At 51.0% G+C, this 18,399-nt stretch overlaps 1 pseudogene across 1 annotated transcript in view; it reads right to left on the reverse strand.

Moving 5' to 3' along the window:
• The window catches only part of LOC149336919 (calcium-activated chloride channel regulator 1-like), a 103,680-nt pseudogene that overhangs the window by 46,788 nt on the left and 38,493 nt on the right, over positions 1 to 18,399 (reverse strand). The window contains exons 6-8 of the transcript XR_016284525.1: positions 15,170 to 15,284; positions 13,179 to 13,186; positions 1,658 to 1,877 (exon numbers count right to left, since the gene is read on the reverse strand). The product of XR_016284525.1 is annotated as a calcium-activated chloride channel regulator 1-like (transcript). The remainder of the gene's footprint in view (positions 1 to 1,657; positions 1,878 to 13,178; positions 13,187 to 15,169; positions 15,285 to 18,399) is intronic.

An 18,399-nucleotide genomic window follows, 5' to 3' on the forward strand; every position in this document is an offset into this window, starting at 1 on the left:
GTGATGCGAAGGAAAGATAACCGATTGTCCATAAGGGTGACGGATGGATTCCAAGAGAAGGCAAGCATTGCAGGGGGCGGCAAAAAGATAGGTGGGCGGATGAGATTAACAATTTTGCGGAAATGGCGTGGCACCATCTGGCAAAGGACCGGGATAGTTAGAGAGACATGGACGAGCCTTCCACTTGCAGAGCGCGTAGTCGAGCTGATGATGATGATGAATTTGATGAGGAACAGATATAAAACAAAAATTCAAAGAATGCTTTTGGCGGTATATAAAAATCTTATGCTTTGAAAAAGAGGTGGGAAAAATGCGCTTTTGTTCAGTGCAGTCTCCTGGCCGCATCCTATACTAGGGCCTCCGTCATCGGGCAGCCTGACACATATCAATTGCAATACCCTGCCAGGCCATGTAATCACGCAGGCCATACTGTGTTGCGAAGCCTAAGGCGTTGCAGGCATAATTAAAGAAAACCAAAAAAAATTCAGGGGGCACTTTGACTGTCTAAAGTGCGTAGAGGCGAAAGCGTTTTCCGCACCACTTTCAGTGCTTCTGTGGCACTGGTGGCGTCACATGTAATTGAGTAATAATTATTAAGTGATGACAAATCAATAATTAATGGTTAATTACTGATTAATGCTTGAATACTAATTAACTGATAATTAAGCTTAAGCTTAAGCTTCGCCTTTAGGAGTGGAACGCGACAGCGTGTTGTAGCGCTGCCAGAGAGTCCACGGAACGCCACCACCCGTTCGGCGCGATGCCTTGCCGTTTCAACGCAACGGTTTTTGAGGAAAGGAAATGGCGCAGTAAATCTCTGTCATCTCGGTGGACACCTGAACCGCACCGTAGAGGAACGGAGGAAGTGGGAGTGAAAGAAGAAAGACGAATATGGCCCGTAATGAAGAAAATAAAAATTGTATTTGAGGAAAGAAAATTACACAGTAACTGTCTCACATATCTCGGTGGACACCCGTCAAAATTCAGGGGGGGGGGGTGCACTTTTTGACCTAAATTGTGGTCACTGATGTGTGGTTAAGATGTTAAGCTTCGCCTCTAAGAGTGGAACGCGAGAGCGTCTTGCAACGCTGCCAGGGAGTCCATAGAACGCCATCGCCCATTCGGTTCTACGCCTCGCTCGTCGGTAAATTGGTTTTTGAGGAAAGGAAATGTATTTCTCTCTCATATCTCGGAAGGGAAGGGAGGAGGATGGCAGTGAGCGAAGACACCGTATTCACTAGACGTGCCTTTGTTCATTCCAAACCATCGAGCTGGCATGGCGGAGTGGATAGCATGCTCGTCTCGCACTCCGATGACCGGGGTTCGATTCCCGAGCTCGACCAATTTCTTACTAGGTTTTATTTATTTATATGGCCTGACTAGAGAAGTTAATTAGGCTAATTGGGTAATTAAGCAATTAACTAAGCTCAGTCCCACTTACTTGGAGCATCACTATATGGTCCCTTCAATTGGTTCCATGGTTACTAGCCAAAGTACAATTGGCCCCGTTTGAAATTGGCGCACTGTGACGTCACGACCGTTTCGACCAACTGAAAAGCGTGACATTCTCTGTCGACAACTGCTGCTTACAACGATGAGACATTAAAGGCTTCCGCCTTAAAAAACCTGCACACGCAAAATAAAAAGATGGCCTTGCCTTGAGAGCCATTCTGAGACCGGATCCCATGCTGGTGCCTCCATCGGCGACAAGCCTGGTGATAGCATTCAAGAAGCCCTGCCTGGTGGTCCCGTTCACTGTCATCAGCGTGTGGACTACCGTGGAATTGGAGCTGTACGCAACGATGGCCAGTCTTCGGGAGCCATCCTCGATGTCTGCTATGTACCGCTCTGCCGCTTCTTTCAAAAAGCCGATGCGGCTTCCCTAGAATGCGAGAAAACTTTTGCTGAAATCTGTGGAGAAACGAGCCCACATCACATGACAACGTGTAGCTCACGGAAATGTTTCGAAATATTCAACGCTACGCTAGTCGCTGAGCCATTTCGCGGAACTCTGCAAAGGCGAAGAAGCTGCGCATGCGCGAGGAGTGGGTGACGTCACTCGGCGCACAGCTGGCGTGCCGTGGCCGCCGCCGCTGCCGCGCGCTCTCCATCGTCTCGCCGAATGTCTCCTCTCTCTCTCTCTCCCTCTCTGATGCGCAGTAGCGATTGCGCATCGCCATCTGCGTGGTTTGTGGTGTATATAAAATTGGCAATGGCGTAGCTCTGCTATGCCAGGATATACTTACGCGAGGTGAGGGCGAGGTGTCCACGTGGACACCTGAACCAGACGGAAGGCGCATAAGTGCCCTATTGAAACAGTGGATACCTCAACCATGCTTTAAGTGGCGGTAGTGATTGGTGTGCGCTGCATGCGTTGGCATTGACAACGTTATGCCAGAAACGCGGCGCTGAAGCCATAGGCCGTCGGCGTTCGTTGTGTTCTTCAGCGTTGGCCACGTTTTACATTGCGATCATTTTAAGGAAAGGAAGGCGAGCGCGCGCGCGGAGAGGCACGCCAGCTGTGCGCAGTGGTGTCCCTTGCTACTCGCGAATTATCACGCGAAATGGCGAGTAGTAATAGTAAAAACATTTATTGTTGCAAAAGGAAGAGTTAGGGAGTAGAGGGTTGCGGATAGATAGATGTGGAGCTTCAGTGGTCGGTCTTCCCTTTTCCAGGATCCCGTTGGCCTCCGCCGGTGCCTTGGCCCTCATCACCAGTATAAGCTGTGTGCTGGGGTCGGAGTCAGTCAGGAGGGCCTCCCACTGCTCTAGACTCGGGCTATTTATCTTTGGTAATAAAGGGCTTTTTGCACAGCCCCAGGTGGCGTAGCCCCCAAACCTTACGCACTCTATCACGCATCTGTTCGGCCACGTTTTATGATACATGGCTCAGCTTGGGTAGGTGTCTGTTTGTAGTCGTCTGAGCGTGGTGGCCTGCTCTCTCTTGAGCATATCCGCCGGAGCCGAATACTTCTTGCGTGCTCCCAACAACGCCTTCATGGCCTCCCCGTAAGATTCTGGTGTCCTGGAGGGTTCGACCGGCAAACCCGCCCTCCGGTTCGTGAACCCTCGGACAACGGTGTCTGCCATGACATTTCCCTCAACCCCAGTGTAAGGGACCCAAATGATGGTGTGTTGAATGTTTGTGTTGTTTGATCCATGTCTGTGATGTTTTTGTTCGAAGAGGATCCTCGCGGTTTTTGGGCCGATCCTTCCATCTCTGTATGCCCTCGCTGCAGCCTGAGAATCCGTGGCTATCCAGTAACTCAGTCCCTGCCGATTGGCTTCAGTCAGGGCTAGAGCTATGGCGATCTCTTCCGCTGCTTGTGTTGTCCTAGTGCGCACTGATGCACCAGTAATTATCTTCCCATTGGCGTTCACTACTGCTACCGCCCTAGTGTTTCCCTTCGTTCTGTACTTGGACGCGTCAACATACAGAACCATCTGTTTCTTCTTTAGGAACCTGTCCAACTCCAATGATGTCGCCGCCCGTCTTCCTTCGTGGTTCTTCGGGTCCATGTTTCTGGGCACTGGTTTAACCAAGAAAGTGCTCCAAATTTGGCTGTCAATGTCTGTCTTGTCTTCGCTCTCGCCTTCTGCCAAGTATCCTAGCGTTGGCAGTAGTGCGCGGACAGCGGCTGTTCTTTTAAGTCTTTCCAGTTGAGATCTGAGCACGGTTTCGCTGTGCTCCTCATAGGTGCCGTACACCACCATGTTCATCAGCTTTTCTGTCGAGGCGCAGGTTATGACGCCTAAGGCTTGCTTATACGCCTTTCTGATGCATGTTTCCATTTTGTTCTTTTCCCCTTTGTTAGATTGTAGGTACGGAAGCGCGTACGTCATCCTCGATATGATGAGCGCAGAAGTGATCCGTAACGCGTCTCGCTCCTTCACCCCTTTTCTCTTGTTTGTAATCCGGCTTCAAATCCTGCATATCTGATTCGTGGAGTGTTCCAAGAGCTGGATGGTATGGTCCCGTTTGCCTTTCTCCTGCAGCCACATTCCCAAGATGCGAAGCTTATTTGTCCTCCTTACGGGTTGTCCATCTATTCCTAATCCTATCGTTCCCCTGTCCTATATGTTTTTGTGAATGCTAATAAATTCAGATTTTTCTGGGGAGCACTGCATCTCTCTAAATAAAGCAAATTTACTGATCTCATCTGCCGCTCTTTGCAGTATTTCTTGCTTGTTTCCCGTCGATCCTTTTGTCGTCCACACTGTTATGTCGTCCGCATATATTGAATGTTCTACATCTTCGATGTTTTTCGGTCTCCTAGTTAATCCAATCAGTGAAATGTTAAAGAGCAAAGGTGAGATGATGGATCCTTGTGGTGTCCCTCTGTTTGGCGTCGTCTTTTTTCTGAGCTAATGTTGTTGATGCCAATTGTTGCTGTTCTGTTAGACAGGAATGTCTTTACGTATGCGAATATCCTCTCCCCACTGTTTGTTGCCGAGAGTTCTGCGAGAATGGCGTTGTGGCTGGTGTTGTCGAAGGCCCCCTTGAGGTCGACAGCCAAGATCACGCCTTCTCGAGTTCCCGATATTTGTTTTAGTTCGTGTCTCTTAACTGGAGCATCACGGCTTGCGTGGAGAGCCCTGTTCTGAACCCGAACATGGTATCCGGAAACAGACCGTTGTCATCCATGTATTTGCTCAGTCTAGTCTTAACTTTCTCGTATAGTTTACCAAGGAATGAAGTTAGTCATATGGGCCTAAGGTTTTCTAAACTGGGTGTTTTCCCTGGTTTAGTTACCACGATAATCTCAGCGTGTTTCCACTCCGCCGGCACCGTGCCCCTTTCATAGTGCTCGTTGATTAGTCCAGTCAGGCTTTCGATTTGGTCATCACTGAGGTTTCTGATCATTGCATTTGTTACTTGAGCTTTTCTCGGTGTTGTGTTCCTCGTGAATGACCTGGCAGCCGCGTTTACCTCGTATTCTTTTATCGGTTCACCCAGCTTGGAGTTCCTTGCCCCTGAATATACCATGGTGCAGGGTGGCACCTGCGTGCTTCCGACGTACATGGACCAAAGAAAATCTGTAATCTGGGCGTCGGTTCCCTGAAAATTGTGCGTGATACGTTCTATCGTTTTGCTGTTTTCTCTCTTCGATTTTGTCGGGCCTATGAGGTGCCTGAGCAGCGCCCATGCTTTAGCGCTACCCAAGTTGCCGTTTAGTTCTTTGCAAATTTGGTGCCAATTATCTGTAAGTAGTTTGCGGTGTGGTCTTCTATCTCCTTATTGATTTGAGCTATTCTAAGTCGCAATTTCCTGTTATGTTTTTGTTTCTTCCATCTTTTCGTCAGCCCCCTACGAGCCTCATAAAGATGTAGCAATCGTTTATCTGCACGTGCAAATTCATCGGTAACCTCTAGCTCCGTAGTATTGTCTCTGTGGACCTCCCGTAGTCGTTTGGTCCACTTCTCGATGTCCGTTACCTCAGTTCTTCCGGCTTCATGCTCGAACTGTTCTCGGAATTTTTTCCAATCTCTGATTTTTGTCTTTCTTTGGATTGTGCTGAACCTTCTAAGTTTAATTTGCGTTTGAATTACGTAGTGGTCACTTCCGAACTGCTCCCCGGTGTTAGACCATTCGTAGTCTAGGATATTTCCTGTGATGGTCAAATCAGGGCTAGTGTCTCTTGAAACGCTGTTTCCGACCCTAGTAGGGTATCTGCTATCGGTAACGATTTCCAGCCCGTGCGTGTCCACTCCATCTAGGATAGTTTTTCATTTCTTTGTATTAATCTTGTAGCCCCACTCTTTGTGCGGAGCAATGAAATCTCCTACAATCACAAGGTGCTTTTGTTTTACCAGGCCGATCACCGCTGTAATGATTTCTCTGAAGTCATGTCTCTTCTTGCGCGGTGGTGAATATATGTTAGGTACGAATAGGCTCTTCTCCTTGCGCTTCTTAGGTATTACCTCTATTAAAACGTGTTCTATATCTTCTTCTGGTGTCGTGTGCTTGTGCGTAGTGACCCCGTTCTGACATAAAATGGCCACTTTTTTAAATCTTTCATCTACTATGGTGTCGTAGCCGACTATCTTCGGCGAAGTGTTAGTTTCTTGCAGCGCTATTACAGTGGGTGGGTGTTTATGCTGCATTACATGTATGTTGAAATCGTTTTTTTTCTAAATCCTCAACAGTTTCATTGCTATATTGTAAATTTTTCTTCTGCGTTAGTTATGATGTGACACTACTGCTGCGACACGAAGACCTTCGCGCTTTCGTTAGGTCGACCTGTTCCAGTGCTCTCTTGTTTTGTCTCCTGAACAGTTCTGCCAATCTCTGATCGGTGGCGTTCAGTCTGGTCATGATTTGCTCCAGCGTCGTCAAGACTGTTTTCTGTTGCTCCTGTATTTGGTGTAGTGGTATAGTAGCACCTATTTCTTCCCTTACTTGCGGTTGTACGGCTGCTGGCCCCTGGGTGCTTGTTGCCGTCGTGGGTGATTGTACTCCGTGTACTTTTCCTGGGTTTGTATAATTTTCTTGTCTTTGTTGTCGCTGTTCTATAAACGAGAGCCTCCTTTTTAGGCGTTCATTTTCCTAAGTTCCCTGTTTGTTTTTTCCAGAGCTTCGGATCTAGCCTGTATCGAATAGCCTAGAGCAGTGGGATAGACTGGAGACTCGCTCCGTTCTTCTGTTTAGATGCGGAAGAGCCATAAGCGTTCCCTCGAACCCAGGCGTTGTCGCCACCGTGGTTGGTGGATCTCGCATCTGCTAGCCCTGGAAAGTCTCCTTCCTTGAACAACGGCGTTCGGCTCCTGCTGCCGCCGTGCCTGTTCCGAGACGCAGATCTCGAACATGCGTTCTTTCCTCTCGTTTCGGCTTCCTCGCTGTCGAACCACCGCGGCCTGTGGCCACCGTGGTAACTGCTTTCTTTTTCTTGCCTTGCTGGTTCTGCTGGCCTTTCCGCTTGAGACGTCTCTTACATCCTATATCGCCCGTGGCGTGAGCTTCGCCGCACCACTCACACCTGGGCTCTCCACACTCGTGTCCGTCAACGGTGGCACGATTGCATCTAGGGCACTGCGGAATGGGTTGTGGTTCCGGGCAGACGTCTGATCGGTGCCCCTGCAGGTGGCATCTGAATCACACCTGCTTCGTAGGTTCGTAAGGGCGATGGGACTCTGTACAGTCCTCCCATCACTGCTACTGTGTTGGGCAACTTCGGTCCGTCGAACGCGATGAACGCTGACTCTGACTTCCCGAGCATTCTTGCGTAGACTGCACGAATTCCCGGCGTTGCTACTTGGATGTGGTTCATTAGGATTTCTTGCGTGCTGTCGGCCATCACTCCATGCACCCCACCCCGGACAGTTCCCTCTGCCGTGGAGCAGTAGGCATTGAACTCGAATTCTTTGTCTCCGAGGTACAACTTCCTCGTCTTTTGCAGAGCTTCTGCCTTCACGCCATCTGGCGTTCGGACTATTATGTTTGAGATGGCTTTCACCGCGACAAGCATGTCGCCGATGTATACCAGGTTGCATTCCTTCACCAAGGCTTGTATGTAATCGCTGGGCTTGAAATCTCCCACTCTTAGATTGTGGCTCTTCGGTCGGAATACGATTTTGTATCCTTCTTTTGGGAGGTGTACGAAATCTCGCCTGTTACCACCGAGTGTCTTCAGTTGGTTGTTTACAGCGGACGCCGGTGGCGCGTTCGGGACCATGCCGTTCGGTCCCGGCGTCCCAGGTTTCTGCTGCTGCGGCTCGATCGTTCTCACCGGAGACTTGTTTGCCTCGGAAGGTGTACTTGCCTGACCGGTAGCTTTCCTATCCTTCTGGGCTCTGCGCTCCACTAATTCCTTCATCACTCAGCACGAGGTGTCGTTGACTGGGTAGACTCTTGGTTGTTTTTGCGGTCCCTTCGTAGCTCCAGCGTTGTTGTTGCTTGCAAGCTCCATGGCTTGGGGCTGGTCTGTACCCGGGCTATTTTCAATAACCGGGGCCGTAATGGGTGCTGCAGCCAATGCTGATGCCATGCCGCTGTCGAGGCTGCTCAGCCCCGGTAGGGCCAGCGAAGCCCATGCGTCTCCTGCTTCGGCCACGCCCGACGCTACGTCGGCGTTAGATTTAGCGTGACTCTCACCGCCTCAAGATTTCAATGTCCCGTAAGTGGAAAAATATTCTACTCACAGAGATAAAATGGTCCAGATGGTCCTCGTAACTTCACGGAACACATCCAATAAACATTTTGCATTAAACTGGGGTTCTACGGTCAAGAACACAGATGATTCACGGAGCCCATGCAGAGCACGTCCGCGTTCCCGCGCAGTTGGGCGACCACCTCCGCGAAATGACAAGAATGTGGGCAATGTACCTCACGCAACAATATATGGCTACGCGCAGATGTTGGTTTTGGAATCCTCCAGGTTTAACCAGAGCTACACCGTAGCCAAATTTTAGTGTCCTTTCTGTGTGTGTAAAATACCCCAACATTTAGGCTTTAGAGCTTCCGTTAATTTTATTTTTTCTTAGAATAACAGAACAGAACCTTACTTTCCCCTGAGGTTCAACTTCGACATCGTTAGTTAGAAATTTCTCGCTTAATTCACACTACATTTCCAATAAACGGGAAGAGATGGCTGCCATGTGAGAGACACCAAAATTTCCTTTCGTGCTATATTCTTAGAATGTGCTCAAGACATTAGAAAACGTCGGCCAGCAAGTGCAATTAGGGAACCGAGCACCCGAACGGTGCCTATGGCATCAAAAGTAGAGCTGAGAGCTGGTATTATTAAGTGAGGCGTACAAGAGCTCTAATATATTCACCCCGTCCAAATAATCGCCAGCTTGTCGCCGCAGCTGGAATGAAAAGGATTGAACGAAAAGCTATTAGAGAGTTTTAGTCTCACCTACGAAAGGGCTTTCCGCGCTGACAGCTCTTACGGGTGAGGAGTGCGTAACCACAGCCGTATGTGAGATTGCGAAGCATCCGTGTGCGCTGTTGGGACTGGGCCTCCGATCCAGGAAACGGTCGAGGCGACGGTGAGTCAAAAGGACGTTTATGTACAATATGTACAAGGTCTTTTATATGGTAGATAAAAGGGCCATGAGCACGACGGGCTAGCACAAAAAAGAAGGGCGACCCCGGCGGCGAGCGTAGTTCCGACGTGATGGCTCTTCTGCTGCCCGTCTGCTGCTCGGGTTCAGCGCGGCTCCGTTTTTATAGCCGCCGGTGTCCGTTGCGGCAGCCAGCAGTTCAAATCCTCCAATCAGGTCACGGTACTGGCCACCGTACAAATTAGACGAATAGTCGAGAGGCGCCCGGCCGTTGAAGGCTTGCAGGCAGGAACGGGCGGCCGGCGACGTGTTGTAGTTCGAACCGACGGTGAGGAGGGGGAGGAGGAAGCGTCCGCGCCAGGCGCCGACGTGGCGGGATGATTCACGCTACAAACTGCGACATGTCCGAGAGAGTCTGGGCCTGCTTCGCGCGACGGCGGGCGCGCAGCGCTGGTTTCCAGAGAGGCCAGCCAGCGAAATGTGGGGGCCGGCACAACAGCACCACCGCCGCCAAACACTGCGCCACGAAGACGAGCTACTTCCGCGTGGCTCCGATGCGGGGCGCGCTCGTGCGCCAGGCTCCTTCAAGTTCTCGTCCGGTGTTCAGCCGCAGGTAGCTCCAGGCTCCTTTCCGTGAACAGGTCCAGCTCGTCAGGACAGGATCACTGCTCCGCCGCCTAGTCGCCCAGGTGCCTAGACCAGCTTCGCTCGGTCCTTCGCAAGAGCTTGCTTCTCAGCATCGGTCGTTGATCCGACTGCATCTTGCCAAGAACCGACCGACAACAAGCAACACCCAATTCGAGCAAGTTCCCTCTGTCACCCGTCAATGCACCAGACTGAAAGTCACAAAACTCTGCTGGCTGTATTTCTGTCCCCTTTTTGCTCCCTCCTCAACAAGACACATGTGGAATACGAGAACTCTAAAGTAATAACTCAAAGTGTCAAACACATGTCACACACGGAATAAAATGGATGCTAAGTAAATTTGCTCTCTTGAGATCACTCGGAAAGGAAAACACTCAGCTGAGGCCACAAATGAGGATATCAATTTTTCCCCGATCTATGAGCGAACTGAACAGCTGGTCGCGAAGTGACAAAATGTAAGTCACGAGGTGGTCAAAGGCAGCCTTGCTCGGAGCGCACGGCTTAGTGCGTCTACGTCAGCGTTTAACTCACTTGTAACGAACGTTAAACGACACCCGCTACAGCGGAAGCTAATGACTCTGCCTCTTTTACTGTGGCTGCGCTTTTTTCTCTCTCTCTCTCTCTGTACTTGTCCTTTCAGATTCTCCGGGCGGTACAGTACGAGAGCGATTTCATTTCTCTTCATGATGAATTACCCGTTCTTTCCGCTTCGCGCGCCGGTTGCGGCGTCCAATTGCGAGTGCGCAACGCTTCCGATGGGACCGTTCTTTCTTTCTCTTTGTTCGTGGTGGCAAGTGAGACCTCCCCCGAGTCGTCGATTTCTCGCGCACCTGTTTGCCTCTCCGCTGAATGTGAGGTTCGCATCTACACAGCCTTTTGATTTCACGCCTAAAGAATACAGTTATCCGGACACGCGGCTTTCCATCGCGATAACTCTGCTTGGCCGAACGCTTAGACGGTTTCTTGCCAATTTTCTTGCCCCTGTCACTGCGGCCTCGTACAATCTTGCCCTTTTTGAGCCGTACACGCGTTTTCCGTGGGCGCGCGTGCCGCTTTCTGTGGGAGCGCGGTTTCTCCCGTGATTGCAGCGGAAAGCGAGAGACTTCATGAGAGTACGCGCCTTTGCGCGTCTTGCTCTCTTTGTGCTGGCGGCAAGATTCTCCCTTGTTCCGCTACATAATTTTTCGCCTCCCGGGCAGCGCTATCTTGAATCTCGGTTTGCTCCCTCGATACTCTTTCCCGCCCGAATTCTTGTATGATTTCTTTTTGCAGTTTATCCGACTGCTCAGATCTATGTGCTTCGACACATTTATGCGCTTCGTTTTGTGCGATAGTGTTGCCTCGCACATTTCTCTAGCTCCGAATCTAACACTAGCTTCACGGCTAACAACGTTACTGACGTTGCTGCTGTCAATGTGCCGGTGAAGCTGATGCTTCCTACGGCGGCAACTACTTCTCGCGCGCTTGCCCTTTCTCTCTTTTCGGCGGCGCCACTGTTTCTCATGCCTGCCTTTCATCGTCTTTCGGTGACAGCTCTCTTTCTTGCGCTTGCCTTTCCTGTCCTTCCGGCTGCAGCACTGTTTGTCTATCACATTGTGGTGATAGCTCACTTTTCGGAACTGGCAGTCACTCTCCTTCCGGTCGCACTTTTCTTTCTTGTGCTTTTCTTTCATATTCGCCTGTAGAAGCACATTCTGCTTCCGTCACCTAGGTGTCTGCTCTCTGACAATGTCACTGATTTTCAGTCGATTCATATGTGCTACCTAGATCAGGCCTCTCTATGGCGCCTTTACTAAGTTCCTCAAAGCTGCGCTCTTCCTGCTCAGCGTCTCTGAGTGCGCATTCGTCCTCATCTTTCTCGGACGGCTTGATGTCTACCGCCCCTATTTCGTCTGGAACGTTCTGTTCTCCACTGCCGTCCAGCACCTTAGTTTCTTCAGGCGCAGACGAACCAGTGTTTGCTACAGACTTTGCTGCTGACACAAAGCTCTCGTCATGCTCCTGACGCGTTTCAGCCAATTTCGGATGAGGGTCGGCTCTTCTCTCAGTCGCGGTGTTCTCGCTACTGCAGCTGCTTTCTGGAATATCGCAAAGCTAAGAGCAGTGCGAAAGCACGGGACTCGTTTCGCATCGCTCGCCAGAGACACCAACGCACAACTCACCGTCCGCAAACTCTACATGCGCCCCCTTCCGTTGATCGTGAGTGTCGGGTTTCTGCATTTCTGCCGAATGCGATGCACAACACGGTGTGCCATCCTCGTTTACTTCGCTTGCGTCGGCACAGGCGTTTTCATTGATGTCTAGACGGACGTCGTCTCTGCCCTGTTCGGCAATTTCTCCTGCTTTCGACACGCTAGGAGATCCGCTTTCCGGTAACTCCGCCACAATTTCAATGGGCGAGACCTGTGTAAGTGCATTGTCCGATGCTGTGACTACGTTATCCGATGGTTTAGAGGTTTCCTCCGTTGGCGAATGCGGGGCAATTCCCACTCCTACAGCAGCAGTTACATCTGCCACATACGGACTACCTTCCTCTGTGCCGCACTGGCAGGGCTGCTCTAGAGCGACGCACTCTACCTCTGTGTCACGATCTTCCGACCCGTCCGCATTTTCAAGCCATTCTAAAATGTCGGCTTTAAACTGGAGCGGAAAATCGTAAGACGATGAGGTGCTATCCTCTCGCAGGTACCTTTGGCGAAGGTCCAGCGGTGACACGTTATATCTCGTCAGTAAGAAGCTTTTCCGCTCATCGTAGTCCGCCAAGCCGCCGTCCAACAGGCGCTTGACAACGTCATACGCTTCGCTAGAAAGTAGGGCTACCAACTTCTGTGGCCAACCATTCCGCTCAACGCGCTTTCTTTTGCAGACGCGCTCAAACTCCGCCAAAAATTTCGCCATATCTTCGGCGATCACGAAGCGCTGCGGCCTGTCTCTCAGCTGCTGACCGTTGGTCTCATGCAGAGCGGACAATGTTCTATATCTCTCGCATCCGATCTCATGCGCTTCAAGCTCCAGGTCCATCAGTTTCCTAGCACGCCGTTTTATCTGAAGCTGCCTCAGTTCTTTGATCTCATCCCAGGCCTCATTGGCTTCCTCAGCCGTTACATTCTCCTTCCGCATGATCTCAAGAATCGCATGCTTTCGTTTTGCGAGGCCCAAGTCAATGCCCAACTCTTCACAAATTTCGATGAGGTCTTTCACTTTGATGTTCTCCACCGCGCACAATAATCTCTTGTCGTTTGCCGTTTTCTTAGAATTCCCTTGCCGTTCACTACTATAGCGCTACTAATACGACACGCGCAAATAATTCTTTCCAAAACCGCCTTGTTTACTCCCTCTGTACCAGCTTTCGTTTCAAAGCACTCCGACTTAGCTCGAAAGAACAAAGCTCTCTCCAGTGCAACACACAGCCCTACTCTAAACTACAATCACGTGTGCTAGGGCAGTCTGGCGAATTGAGGGGAAAACATTAGGAACTCACCGCGCCGAGGTAGCTGACGCCGGTCGATCCCGCAGCTGCCATCCACTGATGGGTCTGGGGCACCCCACAGCTGCCACCACTGTTGGGACTGGGACTACGAGCCTAGAAACGGTCGAGGCGACGGTGAGTCAAAGGACGTTTATGTACAATATGTAAAAGGGCTTTTACATGGTTGATACAAGGGCCTAGAGCACCACGGGCTAGCACAAAGCAGAACGGCGACGCCCGGCGGCGAGCGTAGTTCCGACGTGATGGCTTTTCTGCTGCCCGTCTGCTGCTCGGGTTCAGCGCGGCTCCGTTTTTATAGCCGCCGGTGTCCGTTGCGACAGCCAGCAGTTCAAATCCTCCAATCACTTCACGGCAGTGGCCACCGTTCAAATTAGACGAATGGTCGAGAGGCGGCCGGCCGTTGAAGGCTTGCAGACAGGAACGGGCGGCCGGCGACGCGTCGTAGTTCGAACCGACGGTGAGGAGGGGGAGGAGCAAGGGTCCGCGCCATGCGCCGGCGTGGCGGGATGATTCATGCTACAAGCCACGACATGTCCGAGAAAGTCTGGGCCTGCTTCGCGCGACGGCGGGCGCGCAGCGCTGGTTTCCAGAGAGGCCAGCCAGCGAAATGTGGGCGCAGGCACAACAGCGCCTAGAGAGACCAACGCGGGATTATCTGGCAAGACCTCTAACAAGTAAGAGCGCCAAATGAGAGCGGACATCTAAAACGCGCTGATGGGTTCCGTTCGGCAACGCCGTGCCTTAACTGCGAAACGCAAGGAAATGGAACTCCTTAGATGCTGGCATGCGAGATGCAGACCGGTGAACGGAAATTGCAGTGCGCTGTTAAGAAGGGGAAATAGTGTTCAGCTCCCGCATTGTGCTCGACCGCACAGAACTGCTGCTCCCCTGGCAGAAGTGCATCCGTTGGAGGTTGAGGCGCTTGCAATACACATTGCATGACGGCGTACGCGGGAGAGTGCCTCGGCTGCAGAATGAAGCCAGGTAAGCACTACACGAGACACCTCACGGATTAGCGGACCTTAGAGCAGCCCAAGTAAATGTTGCGTTGCTTGGCGAGCTCACGCAGCTCGACTGGCTTCGCATGAACACTCGCCTTGGATGCAACTGGCTACTGCACTGACCATGCTCGGCGAGAGATGGCACGGAGAAGCATACGCGAGCAGTACCGATTCAGTGAAATACGTCCACGTGGCGCCTTTCTGGGGCACCCCGTACGTGTGAATAAAAGAGGTTCTGATGACACGCGCTTAGCGCCAGTGCGGTTCTGACGTTTGCGTCCGTGAAGTCTCTACAAACGTTTTATAAAGCTGTAATTTACTGTGCTTCTTGATGGTATTGCGTGAACACCTCTACTTGTGAAGCCGTAACCGCCTTCTGGCTGGCGAAATTGAAGCCGCAATGGAATTAAATTTCATCGTATGTCGTATGTCAAGTCCAGCCTAAATTCACATCTCAGTGCATGTGTACTGCTTTACACACCATTACAGAGAAAGAACCCGCGGCGAAAAATTTTCCGCCTCTAAACATTTAACAAAGAAAAAGCCAGTTGCATGGGAGAATACTAGATATATGTGTAAAAGTCTGCTGAAATTATACGCTAATTGAATGTTTAATGGGGTCATGTGGTCGCTCTATGATCTTTACAAGGGCGGCGTGCATCTCTTCACACTCGCGTAAATGACGTTCACTCACGTTCAATCCTTGACATAAGTGCTCAAAAAACAGCCCGTGAAACCCTGGAAGTATTCTTTATCAGGAAAGGGGGACAGGAATGCGTTCGTGACACGTCTATCGTTCTGCATAATGCCGAGATAAATTTCCTATCGCGTCTTATATGATTTTCTGTGTAGATTCTAAATTCCTTCGTAGGTAGCGATGGCGCACGCCAGATGCGTATTTTTATCCCTCGTTCTCACTTCAATAAAGCAATTGTAAGCAGTGCCCGTGTTCGTCCTGTCTTTCTGTCACCCCGCCTTTTGCGCTGAAATACGTCTGTCAAGAAAACCGCCAAAATAGTGTGCTCACGCTCATGCTTGCCGAAACGTCCAGCACTAGCACCACGCGCTGGGCGAAGTCTTCTTTCTGCTGGGCTTCGTCGAAGGTCACCTTGATTCGCTTGGACATGTCCAGCCTTGGGAGGCTGGAATAAGAGAACAATTTGCATTCTTTCTTTGCTTCGTCCGCTTGCTCACTTGCTCGTTCAATTTATTTGCGAAGATTCTGTGTTCTTTAAGCTCCAAACAATAATAAGAGCCAGAAAAGTCGGGCGGGAACCTTTATAAAACAGGTTGTCATAGCCATTGAACTCGCATCTGGATTGGGACCTTCTTTCGCACTGCTATCTTTCTTTAATAATTTCCACGAATATTAGTGACAAATCTACAACTAGAAGGAATGCGTTAGAAAAGAGGTGCCTCTAAAAAACGACGTACGTTTTATTACCTGCGGCGAATTTCCAAAATACTTAAACCATCGTACATTAAGAGAAAATATTGTTCTAGAGAACTTTCGCGTACGCCGCTGGATTGTGTAGTTGGACTAAAATAGTTTACTGCTTGATCTTTTCTCTTTAAATGAGAGATGGTGGTTGAAACATTGATTGCCAACTAATGCAGAGGGGGAAAACCCTGCCTCCCCCTACGTGGCATGAGGCAACCCTTAGGGGGTTGCATTGAAGGGCAAATTACAGTCCTTGGAGGGCTATCCGCTTCAAGGCGTCGGTAATTGTCCGGCGCTCGTCAGCAGCAGTGGAGCTGGGCAGGAGAGTCTCTCAGTATGACTCCGCCGCGGTTAGGGATGGAGGGTGTGGGAAGGTAGGGTATGGGAGAAAAATATGAATAAAGTCTCCCGGTTTCCCGCAGAGCTTGCAGGAGGAAAGGAACTGATGGGGGTAGTGGGCATGAAGACGCATAGGGTAAGGAGCAGTACGGGTCTGGAGTCGGCTCCTGTGGGAGGCCTGGGTTAGGGTTAGGGAGGGAGCAGTGGCGGTTTCAGAGCGTGGTTTTAGGAAGGACAGATTTCTGTATATCAAAAAATAAAAATAAAAAGAGCGATTTTTTATTTTTTTACACAAAAACTTTGTGCTCCTTGTTCTTGAAAAATGAACGGCGAACAGATAGTTCTTATAACATTACTCAATCTTTGAACGTTAAAGTTTACGCGAGTAATATTCATTTCGATACAAGGGGAAACAAGCCGAGCGACGGCTGAGATATCCCGCCACGGCGTGTCCACGAAGTCAAAGCTCCTGCCCTGACATTTCACCAGTGCGATTAGCGGCCTTTATAGCTCCGTTCTGGGAAGTGGCTTTGTTCCGCCCTCAGTGCCCTTCTTCCAGGCGGCTAGTCGGCGCTCCTTGTCAAGCCAAAAAGGGATGATCCCTTCGCTGGCGTCGTTGTGTCCCGTGGTGGGGATAATGACAGGAATGGGTGGCTCCTTTCCGCCCCGACGAGGTTGTTGGCCACCGCAACCACAGGTGAATGGCACCCCTATCGCCGTGGTCGCGTCGCCGGAGGCATGGCAAGAAAACGGTGGGCGCACGGCAGGAACACGATAACTCGACAATCACTACAAATTGTGCTTGGTACAACTACCGACCTGCAGAACGTGGAATTGTGTGAAATAAGGCAGCCGCTAACACGGTGAACGTACAAAGTAGCGGACTACTTGACCCATCACGGAGTGAAAAGCTTTGCAGTTCTACGTCCAAAATTACGTCTCGCCCTATGAGAGCCCGAAAACGGACGTTCGGGAAAATGTGCAGAGGCTTCTGGGGGAGGGCGACCGCCCCCTCGTCCCCCCCCCCCTCCTTATGACCGCCACTGGGAGGGAGCCTGTGGTGCGTAAACGCGCCGGGTATCTCCGTATTGGGTAAGGATATCTCTGAAGGTAAGCAGACGCTCCTGAGATGGCGGAGAGGGTGCAACTCCAGCCCGGATAGTGAGACCTTGGGCGAGGGAGCGGACCTCCTCGTTACCCGGGAGGCCTGCGAGTGCGGGATGCCGGATAAGAGTTACATGGCGGGTGGGGTGCCAGAAGCGTAGAAGCCGAGCCGCGGTGCGGGACATCAGGCCTTTAGCGATATTGAACAGGGCGGATTTTGAGTCGGAGAAAATTTTGGCGGCAGAGGTGGAGATGAGAGCGAGCGCAATGGCTGCTTCCTCTGCAATTTCTGATGAGCCTGTGGTGATGGAGCCTGATGCGAGTAATTGGGCCTGATTGTTAGCGACGGCTAGGACCATGCGGGAGCCCGACGAGTACGCTGCCCCGTCCACATAGGCTGCCTCGGAACTGTAGCCGTAAAGCTTGTGCAGGGCTTTGGCGCGTGCTGCCCTGCGATCTCCGTCGTGCTCCTGGTGCATGTTCTTAGGGATGGGATGAATGATGAGATGGGAGCGTAGGTCTGGAGGTAGGGGAGTCTCCTCGGTAGGATCGATGCTCGGGGCGATGCCTAGCTGACAGTGCAGAGTGCGGCCTGTCGCGGTACCCGACAGGTGAGTCAGCTGTGCTGTTCGAGTGGCTTCTGCCAGCTCCTCAAATGTGTTGTGGGTACCCAGGTTGAGGAGCCGGGCAGTAAAGCTGCTGGGACGTAGGTGGAGGGCGACCTTCGTGCAGTTCCCGAGGAGCGCGTCGATTCGGTCCCGCCCCTTCTGCTTTGGGGGGAGGTAGAGGAATAAGTAAGCCGTGCGGCTCGTGATGTAGGCTTGATTGAAGCGTAGAGTGTTCCGCTCTCGCGGACCTGCGCGCTGGTTCGCTACGTGTCGGATTAGACGGGCGACTTGCTAGGTTTGGGTCTCGAGAGCTTGATTAGTGTCGCCGTGCGCGCCGTGGGAGTGAAGGACGAGGCCCAGGATGAGAATCTTTGAGACGAGGGGAATGAAATGATGCCCTAGTTTAAGTGATATGGGAGGGTTGGTGGGGTCCTCCTCTACAGTACGGTGATGACATGTACACTGAAATGCTTCCTGACGCCATACAGTTGCTCCTTCGTACTCACGTCCCTACAAATGATTCTTCTTGTGATCTCCCTTTTCATACTCATGTTCGGGAGATTACTGCGCAGTCTTACAATAACTCAGTCCAATATTTACCGTTCACTGCTGCGGAGATAGAAGCTGTCATCAATTTGATTAGATTTGTCGACTTCTCCAGGGCCTCATCTTATCTCTCCCCGTTTTGTTGTCACCTTGTTTAACGCTCATCCCTTGTTTTTCGTCTCCCTCTTTAATTCTGCCTTTTTATTTATTTATTTATTT

This window comes from Amblyomma mixtum, chromosome 7, assembly GCF_055824585.1.
Source record: "Amblyomma mixtum isolate Tamu chromosome 7, ASM5582458v1, whole genome shotgun sequence".
Classification (NCBI taxonomy): domain Eukaryota; kingdom Metazoa; phylum Arthropoda; class Arachnida; order Ixodida; family Ixodidae; genus Amblyomma; species Amblyomma mixtum.